Source organism: Zonotrichia leucophrys, chromosome 14 (genome assembly GCF_028769735.1).
Source record: "Zonotrichia leucophrys gambelii isolate GWCS_2022_RI chromosome 14, RI_Zleu_2.0, whole genome shotgun sequence".
Taxonomy (NCBI): Eukaryota; Metazoa; Chordata; class Aves; order Passeriformes; family Passerellidae; genus Zonotrichia; species Zonotrichia leucophrys.
In genome coordinates this window covers 11,064,089-11,078,961 of record NC_088184.1, presented here as the reverse complement: position 1 = coordinate 11,078,961, position 14,873 = coordinate 11,064,089, and the positions used below count along the sequence as shown (strand labels likewise).

The 14,873-nt window shown below is 39.3% G+C and overlaps 1 protein-coding gene across 4 annotated transcripts in view; it reads left to right on the top strand.

Annotated features, from left to right (window-relative positions):
- Positions 1 to 14,873, top strand: part of C14H7orf50 (chromosome 14 C7orf50 homolog) — a 120,330-nt gene that overhangs the window by 18,880 nt on the left and 86,577 nt on the right. The gene's annotated exons all lie outside the window — the stretch shown is intronic.

Here is a 14,873-nt window from a genome sequence, read left to right as displayed (position 1 = left end):
GACACCTGAACGCTCAGTGCTGTGAGTGGCTTTGCTGCAGCATTCTGCTGCTGCTGGAATGAGATGAATGGGATCTCAGCATTTAGGACTTCAGGAAGACAGTGTGACAGTTTCAGAAGTGTGGAGTAAGCAATTAACATGTGATTATTATGGATGTATGACACCGATTACAGTGGTCAAATATCTTTAGGTTACAAAGGATCTCTCTGTAGGAAAGTGAAGCAAAGATTCTTTATGTGAGTGGCTTTGGAAGCAGAAGCCCTCTGCCTTCATTGAGGCAAATACATTATTTGCTGGTTTTTCTGCAACACACTGTGCCTAGGAATAGAGGATTTTGGCAGTGCTATTAAAACAGTTTTTAAAGAAGTTCTTGCATGATGGTTTTTGGTAAATAGTTTTGGAATCAGTTATTATTTAGATCAAAAGAATCTTTGCGCAGATTGGTGCTGGTAAAGTTTTTTTGAACAGAAGATTTCCACTGTGTGTGGAACGGAGTGTTTTAATACAGGGTGATGAGGACAGAGCCTAAAGTGTTTTGCTTTGAGATGTGTACAAATATGATTGCATTGTAGGACTGGAATATTGTAAATGTTGGAAAAATCTTGTGATACCGGCTTTGAAGGTCTTAATTTTTTGCTGTCATAAAAGAACAGGATTGAAAAGAGTCTTTATTGTTGATTGTTGATCATGTGGTTTTGCTGTACTTAGTTCTGTCCTTCAGAGCTTCCACTGATCTTGCAAGGGCCTGAAGGATTTTTTACTTTTCTTCATGTGTAACGTTCACTTCTGGGTGTCCGTTGTTTGTTATTATGGGGGCTTGGATTTGATAATCAGCTGGTCTGTCTGTCCTTGCTTGTCTAGCTGTGAAGATCAGCTGATTTACTACTAAAATATATAATTCTGAATGATAATTTTCTTGTTTGAATTCATGGTGAGAAATATGTCACTTTGCCGTACTTCCAGAACTGTGAGGAAATTCTCTTTCAAACGACCTATGAAGTAGCTGTTTTCTGTGCTGTGAAGAACTGTGCAGCATGAGAGGTCATATTTAGTATTATAGTAATTTTGTGTATTATTATATTGTAATTAATGAGTTCTGTATTTCTCTAAATATTTTGTGAGATGATTGTGCGAATCCTCTGAATCCTGTTTCCTAAAACAGATCCCAGCATTTTCAGGCCCTTGTTTATGCAGTCAAATTATTGTTATTGATTGATTAATCTATCTTAATCTCACTGTTTGTGATTTCCATATTCCATAAAATACTTGAAAGTATAGCAGCTGCTGAACATTGTACTTTTGCTCTTTCCCTGTCACTATTCCCCAGGACTTTACAGTGACTGTCTTAATGATCCATGGTCACGGTTGTGACAGTGTTGAGTCTTAAAGCTTCACCTGTTTTACCTTCCTGTGATTGTTGCTGAGAAAATATGTGAAAGCAACTGGTGCAGTAGCATTTGTATAATGTCAGATCTCGGTAATCTAGCATTTAGAATTTTCCTGGTTTGTTTTTAGGTAGTTGTCAATGTGTAAAGCTCCGTAAATGTCTCAGTAAACATGTCTAACACCAGAGAGCCTTTCAGGAGCACTGGTGCAGTTGTGATGTACTTCAGTGCACCAAGAGGCTGAATCTGGGGTATGATAGAAGATCCTCTGGGTAATTTAGCAGACTTCAACATATGTGCCTGTTACTGTGCTGCTAAAGGTGGCAGCTGAGGAGAAGGAAAGTGGGAGGTGTGAGCATGGGAGACAGCAGCATTGAGAGATCTGGTGCATCCCAGCTCTTGTGCCAGCACTCTGTGGCAGCCCCTCCAGCTGGATAAACCCTCTGAGATGGAAGAGACTCTTGGATTCTGTCAGAAGTGTGGAAGTGTTTTGGGTATGAAGCTGTTGAGTCCTGGAGAAATTACATCAGGGCAAGGGTCTAGAAAGCTGAAAAAAAGTAAGGCACTGTATTGCATGGAAGGGGAAGGAAGCGGAAATTAAAATTGTATTGGAATGCTTGCACTGTAATAAAACCATTTGCAAAAGAAATAAAATCTGTGATTCTCCAGAAGATAATCTCTTCTGGAACTACCTGTGGAGGAAATACAGGTGCTGTGGTACTGTTCATGAGGTTTTCCAGGTAGACTGATGTCAAAGTCCTCTCTCGCCTTCAGCATCCATTACCCTGCTCTAGAGCACCCTCATACTTTATCCTCTCCAGCCTCAGTAGCAAATAATCTTTCTTGCAAATAATCAAACTTAGTTTGAGCAGGAATTAATTGTCTCTGTGCCTTCAGAAAAGCTTGGATGGAGTGTATTTTGTGTATTTAGGCTTTCCAGTCGCCAGTAATTCTGAGAATGCATTTTTCTTACTAAAAATAATTTTTTAAAGTTCAGCCTTTTCCTCTTGCAGGGACTACACCCATTCAAACCCATTCAAACTATTCTGGTAAAACCTTTTTATTTTTCTTAAAGCATATATTGCAAAACTCTTAAGGGATAATCTCAAAATTCCACTAAATGGGGCCACAAAATGTTGTCTAGTGAAAGATCACGGAATCCTGGGATGGTTTGGGTTGGAAAGGATCTTGAAGATCATCCAGATCCAAGCCCTCTGCCATGAGCAGGGACATCTTCCACTAAACCAGAGTGCTCAGAGCCCCATCATAGGACTTCAGGCTCTATTCAAATGCTATTTTAAAAGATTTTTGCACAACATCAACGATTTTTATTTTAGTGGCCAAGTGTGGCAGTTCTTTGCTGGACACTTTGTACCATGAAAGTGAAATGCATTCTTTCATTCTATCCATTAGTGAATTTATCTGTTGTGCAACATATATGATGGACACATTATATGGAGTACTTACTTTGGCTGAATTGCGTGAGTTTTCTGCAGCTACCTCAAAATCAAGATAAATAATACTGGTGCCCTTTCAGTGTCTGTAAGTTTAATGTTAGAATGTAACTAAGGGCAGGCTTAGAAATTTGTGTATGGATGTAGCAGCTCGAGTTGTGATTCAAGTGTGCACATTCAGTCTCTAGCTCAAATGTCATTTGCAATGGGATCAGATCAAGTTTGAGCCAGCTGGTTCAGTAATGATGAGTCCTGAGTTCTTTTCCAAAACATGTTACCAACTCAGAAATTCAAGATTTAATTTCAGCAGCCTGATAATTTCTCTTTGTCTTCTAAACAGTGTTTTTTTCAAATGAAGACCAAAGTCTGTCTGTGGAAAGATACAAATATTACCAAGACAGAAGTAAAATATTCTCCTTTGAACTTTCCAGTATATCCCTTCAGTTAATTTTGACAGCCTGCCTATAAAAATATATGCTGTGTTTCTTCTGGAACATTCTGTTCACAACTGGGTGAAGCCTGGGAGAAGTGAGGGTTCAACCGAACTGCTGCTTGCATAAGAGAAAAAATCTCAGAGCATGGAGATTTTATTTTGTTCTGAAAAATATTCTTTGGATTATTAATTATTTAAAAAATATTACTTTTAATCTTAGCTAAAGCTGCTCTTTTCTCCCACATATCAGACTGTATTAGAAGGATTTTGGGAAACTGCTTGTGTTCCTTCCCTGTTGCACATAGGGGTGTTTGCTTTCATATTCTAGCTGGATGCAAATAGATTTTCTCTAGGACCACATGTTCATTGCCCTAAAACTTTAATGTAAGCTCTGACTTTATCAAGAATAATTCTATGAAAACATTTCTGTATTGCTGAAATTTATACTCTGAACTATTTGAGTTACAGTTTTGCATTTTTCAACCTCTTCCCTCATGTTTACCTTTGTTTTCTCCTATTCAGTTGCAAAGTCTTTTCACTGTACAGAGATTTCTTCCTGGCAATATAACCAGCCATGCAGAAAATACTCAGCTTTGTTCCACGTGGACAGGGAGGAGATCAGAGTACACACTCACATCTCACAGATGGCAGCCAGGAGCTTTCCCCAGCAGTGCTCACAGACTCACACAGTTGTTCATTCTGCCGAGGTGTGCTCACTCTCAGATCCTACATCTGACAGTGGGTCCCTGCAGGTTTTTGTGTCTGTGACACTTGGGTATGGCTCTGCTCTAGCTGTGTGTCCTGCTGAGAGCATCATGAAGCACCTGTGTGCCCTGCTCAGCCCCGTGGCTCCTCACAGGTGTGTTACTGGCATTCACTCACATCGCTTTCCAGGACCCAGCCTGCTTTTACTGATTCAATTTTCTTTTAGGCACCTTTCAAAGAAACTCAGAAACAACACAATATTTATTCTTTTATCCTTAAATATAAAATATATGGAAGCTGTAAGTAAAGTAGAATAATTTGCACATAATTCCCATACTACAAAATGTCCTCCTCATCCACAGTGCAGCTGAACCTCTGACTTTCTGAGCTGGGATAAACAGCTTGCATCTTCTGACATATTCTTCCACTCAGTCTGTCAGCTTTTTCAGTGATGTACAGCTCCTACAACTCATCTCTTCAGACATCTTTCTGCAAGGCTGATCTTTGCTCTGTGTTGTTTAATCTCCCTCTTCTCAGGTGCAAAACAAAACCTCTGATGCCATCTGAGAATTCCTTTCACAAGTATGAAATTGGCTCTTCAAAGAGATGATTCTTATCTGCTTACTTCCTTTCTGACCACGTTCTATAATGATCTGTTTATATGTAGAGTTCTTTAATTATCCATCTGTTCATGCTGGCAGCAGAACAAAATTGAACAGGGGAACAGGCTGACACAATGTAATGCAGACATTTTACCAGCTTGTGGAAATGTTGGTCCTTACAGTCATGGTGGGATTACATATTGCCCTTTATTTGCATGTGGTACAGTCATGGTCCGTACCTGTCAGGATTTGGATGTCCAAGACTAGATCCATATCTCTAGATAATTGATCTGTATTCTGCATGATTATTGTTCTTCCATTTCTGCACTTGGCTGTTGGCTTGTGGAAGATGTTCATCCTGATCAGTCAGTTCCTGCTGTTCTCTCTTAGGCAGCCCATGCTGATTTATACCAGCTCCCCACACAAATCTGGAAGACCCCATCAGGAAGATCTTTCAAAGGATATAACTGCAAAAAACCCCTCTCAGTTCCATTAGCACCTGGGTTTCATACAAAGGCACAGATTTAAGCATCAAAATAGCTTTTCTCAGAACTCTTCAAGTTATTTTCTCATCACAGTGCAGTGTTTTTGTAACTTTGCCATCTGAGTCTACGTCATTATCCAAGTTTTAGTACAATTCTGTGCTTTTCCTGTTTCCGTTCTCTCCACTTTTTTAACAGAAGATGAAGCCGAAGCCAAATGCCTAAGGTGGCTCCTGGCCAGATTTGGTGGCAGTAATAGTGTGCTCAAAGCAAGCATTTACAGCTTTGCACCTACATCTCAGCCTGCATCAGCTACTGATCTTGCAGGGCTTCATCCAAACTCCTGCACCACAACTGTTTTATTCTAATTCAGATTTTTTCCTCTTTTTGCACCATTTACCCGTCAACTGTCATCTAAATGCACTATTCTTGTCTTTAGCAGAGCCTTGATTCCATTTAGGAACTGGGGCTTGGGTTTTGTTTGCCCTCTTAAAAATACACCTCAGTTCTACTGTTCTGAGCTGGCTGTTCTCTGTTTTTAAGTAATACTTAGTGTATGACTGAAAATGTGGCTCATTCAATGACTTTGTACTTCTGAATGAACTCATCAGGAATGGCTTAAATCAATCATTGCTGTAAGTCTAAATGCAAAGTAGAAGCTGAGAGTACATTAACAAAAAGCTTTCATTCTTGCACAAAGTTTTAATTAGCCATCCTATTGATCTTTCCAGTTCAATGCCTCACAAAGGACCCAAAGCTTTCCTTTATGGACCCGTGTTTCTGTTAATTTGATTTCTTTCTTTTTTTTGGCACAGGAATTCAGACAAAAACTTCACTGCTGCTGCCACTAGAATTATATATACGCCAGTGTTATAGAAATCCGTAGTTTGAAGGGTAAGAAGTCAAAGGAGGAAGCACACCTGAGAAAATGCTCTGACTACAGATTTTGACCTTTGTTCAAAGTTGCTTCCTGCTACATTTTTGTTTGCAGCTCTGCTAGGGCACTGATATTGCAGAAGCACAGTTCTATGGCAACAGTGCTCATCTTTCCACCTGACTTTGAAGCAATGGCTTGCAGAGAAGTAGATTATTTAAATATACATGTATATATGGAAAAAAAACCAAATGGCCCCAGACTCTGGAAGTTTTCTTACAGATTCCACTGTAAGTACTAGAACTGACCATCTTTTTTTCTTCCAGTACTGCTATCTGTAAGATAGGCCAAGTTTGGGTTCTAAAGAAGGAACAGTTGCCCTTTTTTTGAAGAAGTAAAAAACCAAACCAAAACCCACAAGCTAAAAAGCAAAGTGCATTGACAGTTTTTTTTGAAGAGCAAGTATTACTGAGAGCCACTTTGGGTCAGGGCTGCTTCTGGTATTTCAAGGTGATTGTTGGCAGGGGTTCTCCTTCGGCACCTCTGTATGACTTTAAGTACTTCATCCTTGCAAGGTTTATGAAAAAATAGTATAACTACCAAACTAGCACAGCTCTCACAGAACAGCACTATTTCTGCAGTGTTCATCACAAGCTCATTCTTTGTGGTTCCAATGGTTCTCTGCAGTTTCAGTGCTGTCCTGAAGAGAATCATGATGTTGTAAAAGAGGCGGCAGATGAACATTGTCGCGCTGATCGCGTACACGGCGGGGTAAGCGCGCATGTGCTGCTGCAGGGATGGAGCTGCTGCTGGTGCTTCTTTAGCCCACAGAACAATAAAACAGAGGGTCTGGAGCAATGATGGGATTCCAAACCCAAAGATGAATTTAACAATCTCATATGCAGGCCATGCAAATAATGGATCCAACTGGCAGTACACTTCCAGGTGATAATCATCAGTGCCAACCAGCACTGCCTCTGTCAGGGACAAACAGAAGGTGCATGTGAGTACAAGCCCAAGGCACAGGATGGGTCTTTGGGTGGCTTGGCAAAGAGCAGTCGATGGTCGAAATCTCTCCAGTAATAGTGTGAGAAGTGTCAAAATTAAAACATACTGAGAATTGAAATAACCAAAGTTGAAAAAAAATGACAGTACGCTACAGGCAAGGTGGGTTGCTGTTAAATAGTCAGGTCTACTGATGACAGTAAAGGAGAAAAATATCATTATGATATTGCTGACGGTGAAGTGTAGAAGAAGTAAGTCCAAGCTTTCTCTGGTGTTCTGCAAATGATTCTTTATGAAAATGATCAAAATACATATGCCAGCTATTAATCCAGTGGGTACAAAAAAGGCAATGTAACAGTGCATAACTCTGGATATGATGTTTTGAGAAGTTATGACAGCTTCAATTTCTTCTGGGGAATTGAAAGGCTGACTCTTGCTTGGGTAGCTGATCCACGTCATGTTGTGAGAAGTCATCCTGCTTTCCACACTGTGCTTATTTCTTGTTCAACGGCGTTTGAAACTGAACTGGAAAAGGAAGGTGAAACAAGTTTTAAATTACAGTTTTAATGCCTATTTTTGCATTGAATATATTATGTGCAGTCAGGCGTATGAACCATTTGTTCAGAATAAACGCAGTAATTTCTTGGTGGATTTTACGCTCCTGTGTCATTACCCAAGTTAGCTTGAAATTATTTTTAACCAGAGAAATCTGCCTTTTTATTTCTGATGTGGTTTCTGCTCTTACCACTCCCTGCTTTTCCTCACTCGGTACAGCTCAGCTTTGTGGACAGCCAGGATCCAGCACACTCATGTTGCCTGTGGAATATATGGAATATTGGCCGTTCAGAGGGTGAGGAAGGAGCTGGCTCTGTTTAGGTGGAGCTGTTTTTCCTCCCCATCTTGCCAAAAAAGGCCAAGGCGGTTTGCAGGGCAATCCAGTGTGTGGGCAGCAGCTCCAGCCACAAAAAGCTCCACTGTGCTGTCACAAGGGTGGGAATTTTGTATCATTTGAGCCCAGCTGCAGTCTCACACCACATACTGAGGAAAATGCAAAGATAATCACAATATGAGGCATGAGCCACATTCCTTTCTTTGTTTTAGTTTTGCTTCCTTTCTGTTCTGAAAAAAAGCCTTTCATAGCTGTAGTCTGTGCTGAGGAGCCTGTATAAAATTAATGAGAGTGTTTAAGAACTGTTATGAACAAACTGCTTTTATACCAAAACATCTTTATACATTAATAATGCTGTCATTTCTTAGATGTAGCTGTTGCATAAAACAGCAAAAAATAATGTTTTTCTGCATGCTCAACTTTGAGAAAATGATTACTGGTGCATTATAAACCTGTTGATAAAGTTTTAGCAAGGACCATTTATTACAGCTGCATTATAAATTCCTGGAAATAGGGAATTTTGAGAGTAATATGGTTAGGCTGTTAGCTGTAATAACTCTGTGATATGTTGATACAATGATTTTGTTACTGTATAAATGTTTGGAGGCTCCTTTTCTTTTAAGCCAAAAAGCTTTTATGAGAACATCGTATGCACTTGTGAAAAACTGTAATGGATATGGATATATGTGTTTTCCAGACCACCTAAAAGCATAATTAGCTCAACTTCTAAGAGAAAGTTTCTGTGTACTGATTGATACAGAAAATAACATACCTTTTTTAGTTGCAAAGATTAAATATATTTAAACATGAAATAATGAACCCACTATTCCTAATTAATTTGGAACGTCTGATTAAAGATGTTCCTCAGCACTGGAGAAAGTTAAACAAAAAGGCATTTTTACTGTGTAGAGTGTTTTCTGGGGAAAGAATCTTTTTTATTCACAAGTATTCCAATTTTGTATTAGACTTTTGTGTTTTTATTGTGTTCTGTTTTACCTAAAGCTGGTCTGAACAAGCAGGCAAAAACAGGACCATGGAGTTCTCCCTACAGAAGTTTCTATAAGTCACAGTAAGAAGAAATTGCATGCTTAGTTGTACATAATGCCTTTTCCATAAGGGGATTCTAGTGATGTTAACTCTTAAAATGAAAGTAATGTTAAATTGGTAAAAATTCATAGAGATGCATTAATGTTTTTAAGCAGTGCTCATTATAGATAAATCAGTGTCTTAATACTGCTTGACAGTTAATTTATGGTTGTTACCTCTGACACTACTTCACATTTCTGATGTTTCTAATCTCGCCTCAAAATTGGAATTCTAATACTGGTTTTAATTAGAAAAGTTGACTTATCAAAGTGGCTTTGATTAAATGTGTATGTAATCTTACATAATTATAATTTCATTTATAGAAAAGCGTGGAGTTATGTTTTGATTCAGCAGTGTTCTTTGTTCCTTTTTAAAGACAGAGTTTCTTCCTTTGTAGAAAAGGTTATTTTCTGAGAGATTGCACTACAGGAAGGACTGATGCACCCAGGGAAGATGTTTTGTGTTACAGGTGGTCTTGCAGAGGCAAGGTTGGCTGGTCAGACTCTGTGCCAGCCTCTGAGCTCAGGTGCACCATGTAGGAAAGAACTGATGGGCAAGACAGGCAGAAGTCTCTGAAGCAAATTAAGAGTCACTATAATTTTGAAGCTTAAAAATAGTTTATTAGATATGAGAAATGCTTGTGTATGATATTTTAACTTCTGCAATTCATTTCTTCTTAAATACTTGGGAGAGTCTCAAGGATGAAGGAAACTAAGTCAAATTTTAGTCTTTTGTTAGGAGAGATTTGAAGCTTAATCTGGTGAAGGATTGAGCATCTGAGAAAGTCTGTTATCATCCCACACTGTAGATTCAAGGTCAAGAAATATTTACATTTAGAGCTGTTCCACCAGGGCCTCCAGTGTTACCTGCAAATTCCATCAGGCCTTTTGCAGGGCTGAATGGAGGAATTCAGTTCTGGTACTGTGAACATCTCCATTATCTTCTCAACAACTTCTGTGGGCCAACTAACTGTGCTCACTGTCTTTGCAGAGAACCTCAGAATAATTTAGCAACATTCAATTTTTCTGGTAACATCATTGCAGAGGAAACAAAGGGCATTGTTTGGGGTTTCACAGGAAATCATATGGCCCTAATGTCAAATTACGGGGGGAAAAAAAGATACCAAAACTTGAATAAATGTGCTCAGGACCTGGCCTTGGTACTGATGCTGGGTTCAATTATGACCATAGCAATGTATTTTTAATTTTATTTAAATACTCTTTGGGCATTTCAAACAAAGTAAGGCTTCATGCAGCATATTCTTGTAAGTGCAGCTCACTGTGCAAGCAAGTGCAGCACCTTGGTTTCTCTTCCTGTACCCACCTGCTTGCACACTGTGGTGTGTTATCACAGCCCAGCAGTGTTAAGCAGAGGCTAAGGATGTGTTTTGCTCTCATTTGGTGTCAGCACGGGTGCCTGAGACAGTTTCATTTGCAACCACAGATGCAACATTATTGTCAAATAATGAACATTGATGCTTCCTCTCCATCTAAATATTATTATGTTCACCTAAGTGTATGTCTTTTAAATTACCTTGTCTTAGGAAGGGTTTAAACTGAACAAAAGGAATCTCTTTAGCCTAGAATTAACATGCTCACTTTGGGGAAATAACAGTGCAACTAAGTATTTATAATTATAATCAGTGTAAGTATCAGAATACTGAGCTAAGGAAAAAAAATTAACTGTGCTGTTTTAAAGGCAATCACCTTGGGATTCCCACACAAACAAAATTTTACCAAAAGAGCAAGCTGTTTGCAGCTTTGCTGTGGCTAGTCAGTTTGAGCATAAATCTTTTTTTTAATTCAATAAAGTGTTTATTACAGAAGAAGAAATATCTCCTAGCAGTTTGTAGCCAATTCTGAAATATTTTTAGTTTGGCAAATAAGATTAAAGTCAATGCTATAGTTATTAACTTTCCCCCTGAAATTATTCCTAGAAGCTTAAAAGAATCACAGTGATAATGTCAGGGACTCTTTAATATTTGATTCTGGTGTCTCACTATTAAAAAGAGCAAATGGCAATTTGGAGCTCGGGTTGTGGTAGGAAAGGCTCCTGTGGAGGGGGGACAGGCAGACATGGCCAGTTCTTCCTACAGGCTAAATCACACCTGCATTCCCTCTGAAAGGGTCATCTGTACATTTCTGACTTCCTGACAATCTGATTTGTTTTTCTTTTTAATATTTTGTCTCTTTGTAATGATTTCAGTGAAATCTGAGGGTACATATCACTTTCCAAGATGCACTGTTCACCACCTCATGAAGTGGCTGCAGTAGGGTTTCCAATTGGGCCCCACCAGAGCAGCCTGACTCCCCCGCAGCCTCTGCGACTGATGGGATTGGAATAGTCCCAGATGGCACAACCTCTATGGGTTTTGGGGTTTTGTTTGTTTACATCACTATGAGTAGCTTTAGAGATTCCTGTAAGGTGCTCATCTATCATGTAAAGCAGCTCTTAGAAATTATTTTTCCACTTTTAAAATATTCCCAGAGCATCAAGTTCATGCTTGGAATAACAATGGGATGAAGGAGCTCACTACTTCTGCTGTTGTAGTATTAATGTTTGTAATTTTTTTCAGACTACTGGTAGTACTAATTTAATTTAATTTATAATAAAAATATATGTTCCATGGGAGCAGCAGAGGGTGGCTTATTTCTCACATGATGTTTTATTTCAGAATATTCATACAGCTGGCCACATTTTTTTTTTCTCAAAATGCTTAGAGTTTCCATCATAAAAAAAATTAGGGAATTTATTATGTCATTTTCCTCTGCTGTGAGAAGATCTTGTGTTCCCTCAGTTCTTGTCTGGTTCTTGGATTTACTGCAGGGACATTATTTTTTTTTTTTTTTTCACAGCACGTAATGTTTATGTTCTGCTGTGGTGTGGGTGGAGGGGGGGACAACAGCAGACAAGTCCTCAACTCTTTTACTGGAATCTGTCTGCTTACAGTGCAAACACTTCAAGACCCAAATTATTATTTTTTCTCATGCAACATACTATGACATAAACTGACTTTTTTATTTTCATTTAGTCACGGTAACTATGGCAGAAGCCAGGTCTATTTCTGTTTGTTTTATGATTCGTTACTGAGGGAAATTTGCAATATGCTGCTTGGTTTATCTTTGTGTTGTCATGCTTCAGTATTTTGTCCCTTTATCTCAGGTCCCTCTTACTTTATTTTGCTATCAGTCATGTCACAAATCCCTTCTTAATGTCATGTGGCCTCACTTTTTCTTTTTTTTTTCCTTCTTTTTATCCCTGTTTCCTCCCTATAATTCAGCAGTTAAAGCAAATGTGTTTGATTTTCACTTTCTGAAGCACAGTGAATACATTCCCCTTCACTTCCAACACTGTGAGCACAGTATTCAAAAAGCAGTTTAAAAATAGCAAGTTGTGAAAGGACTTTCAGTGCTGAGGGGACCTAGCCCCTAAGATTCCATTGGGTTTAGGTTCCCCATGCCCACTTTAATGTTTAACTTTTGCAAAAGGGGAGGTTTCAAGGAGCCTTGTGTTTATTTAAAGTCTAGAAGGAAGAGTTCCTAAAGCAGGGGAGTTTCTCCCTGGCAGCCAGAACTCTTCCTCTATAAAAGGTTTGGTAGGGCAGTCTTTCTGCACTCTGTCACCAGCCTTTAGAAGGAAAATATTCATTCCTCCAGTCATAAAGCAATACACATAACATTGCTGGTGAAACCCTAGTGTTGGTAGGGATGTCCTGCAGTGACTTCAGATAACACGTGATGTGGGGAGAGGAGATGTCCTTTCTGCTCACACTATGTCTGCCAAGTTAAAAGATGGGGGCAGCTTGCAGTATATGAGACTAAAATATGAAATACTGTATTCATCTTTCTTGTAAGAGCTCAATTGCTACCCTTGGGCAAGTATCTGAAGTCGTAAAGACTTAAGAGATCCTGCGCTTAACTTGTGGAAAAGTAGCAGTTCCTGAGAAACCGAAAGCTTTTGTTTTTACTTTTCTAGAATATAAAGGAGCTAACAGTGACTTAAACATAATCTCCAAACTGTTTCCTGTCTTATACAATGCCTGTAGTGGGGTTAAGATCATCTGACAATGTCCATCCTTTAAAAGACTGATTTTAGGCAGTGGTTGGAGTCGTTTGTCCACACGACTGAACAGTATTTCATCATCCACCTCCCATTGGTTCAACGGGAGTGAAGTACTTACTGGAAAACAGTCTCCACATTTTCTCTACTTAATGCTCAGTTTTATCACAAATTTCAGCTTCATTATACATTTCTGCTTTCGTAGGACCTCTCCCAGATACAGTATTTTACTTTGTGTAGTTCAAATGTTGCTACAAAAGGGAAAACTAACAACTTTTAATTTAAAGCTAACAACCTTCGCTTCTCTGTTTGAGGCTTTTGAATAAAACATTGCATATTCAAAGTAAGATAAAGCACTTACCTTTTCAAGGAATTGTTCCACAGAAACAACAGGCTGAGCCTTTCACTGAGAAATGGCAGATGAAACACAATTATTGTTTGGAGCTTATAGCCCTTTCTATTTCTGTAGAAAGCAGAGTGTGTATATTACAATAACTTCTCAGCTGCTGTACATCACGGTGAAGAGTCCAGTCGCTTGCTGACTGAAAACTGCAGTTCTGTAGGGGAAACAGGAACTTGGCTGAAGTCATTCAAACCATACACGTTGCATGTTTAGCAAACCTATGGTTTCATCATCATGTGACTTTAAAGTTCAGATTCTCCTCGGCAATGAGATATTTTAGAACAGAAAAGTAGTGTTTGTCCCTGCCATTTCTAAGTATGTGAGGCCATCCAGTGGATTTTTTTTTCCTGTTCATGAAGTAATCCTACGCTCACTGGCCAGCCTTTGCAAGTGCATTTTTTCCCCGTGCGCTGTGTGAAGTGCTAGAGGTCTAGAAAAGGAAAAGCCTGTGGAATAAATACCACACCCCGCCCTTTGCTTAATACAACAAAAGCTCCACACAAAGCAGGGCATGTCAAACCATTAAGATCCCTGCTTAAAATAGGTGTATTTCTATTTTTCCAAGGGCTCTGGCTCTTGGAATACTCCTGTTACTGTGTACTTGCAATAAATTATTTTTCCAGATGCTCTGCAGTGACCATGAGGTGTTAAAAGACAAGACGTGGAGTATGAAGTATGTTTTGGGTCTGGCTCAGCATCAGTCAGCGACTGTGTTGAATAGTGTTCTTAAAACCTCAGTTATAAATAAGCAAGAAAGGGTTGGCTCATGTTTTTTTTTAGTGCAGCCCGTCTGGCTGGGATGTGTGAGTAGCTTCATGTTTTCCTATACCAGCTCATGGGGAAGGGCATTTCTGTTGTAAACTTTCAGCAACCTGCGGTGGCTTTTGTGGGTTGAGAGGGTAGTTTGTGACCAGTTCATCAGCACTGTGTTTTCTTGGCTTCCCACTTGTTGCACTGTAACAAGGCTCATTGAAAAACACATGGAAACTGCCAAAACGCTTCAAACAAGTGAAATGAGACAAATATGTATGAGTCTGAATTTCAAAATCAGAGTTGTGGATTACCTGGGGAAGATATTTTAGCACTTGGTCTACATTTTGAGCTGGAGGTTAGCACTGCTGCTCCAAATACTTCCTCGAGAAGTTGGGTTGCAGCAATAGCTCAGAAACGTTTCAGTTTTCAGGTTGAAGGTTCACATTTTTTGTGAGGTAACTCTCCTCTCGAGCAGTTCTTCAGTAGTTCAGGACTCTGAGAAGTGTGATTTCCAATGGGCTTTATTCAGAATACTGTAATTCACACAGAGCCTTTGGTTTTGATCATCATATGTAGCAGTGTGTACCCATCATATTTGTTGGACTGGGTAGGTTGTTTATTGTTTCCCTTTTATTTACAGTAGTTCCTCCAAACTGTTACAGAAAACCTTGGGCAAAGTGGCAGTGTAGTGCAGGTGTTTTGTATGTAACATTTCCCTGTGAGCTGTACCCTAACCCAGGCTC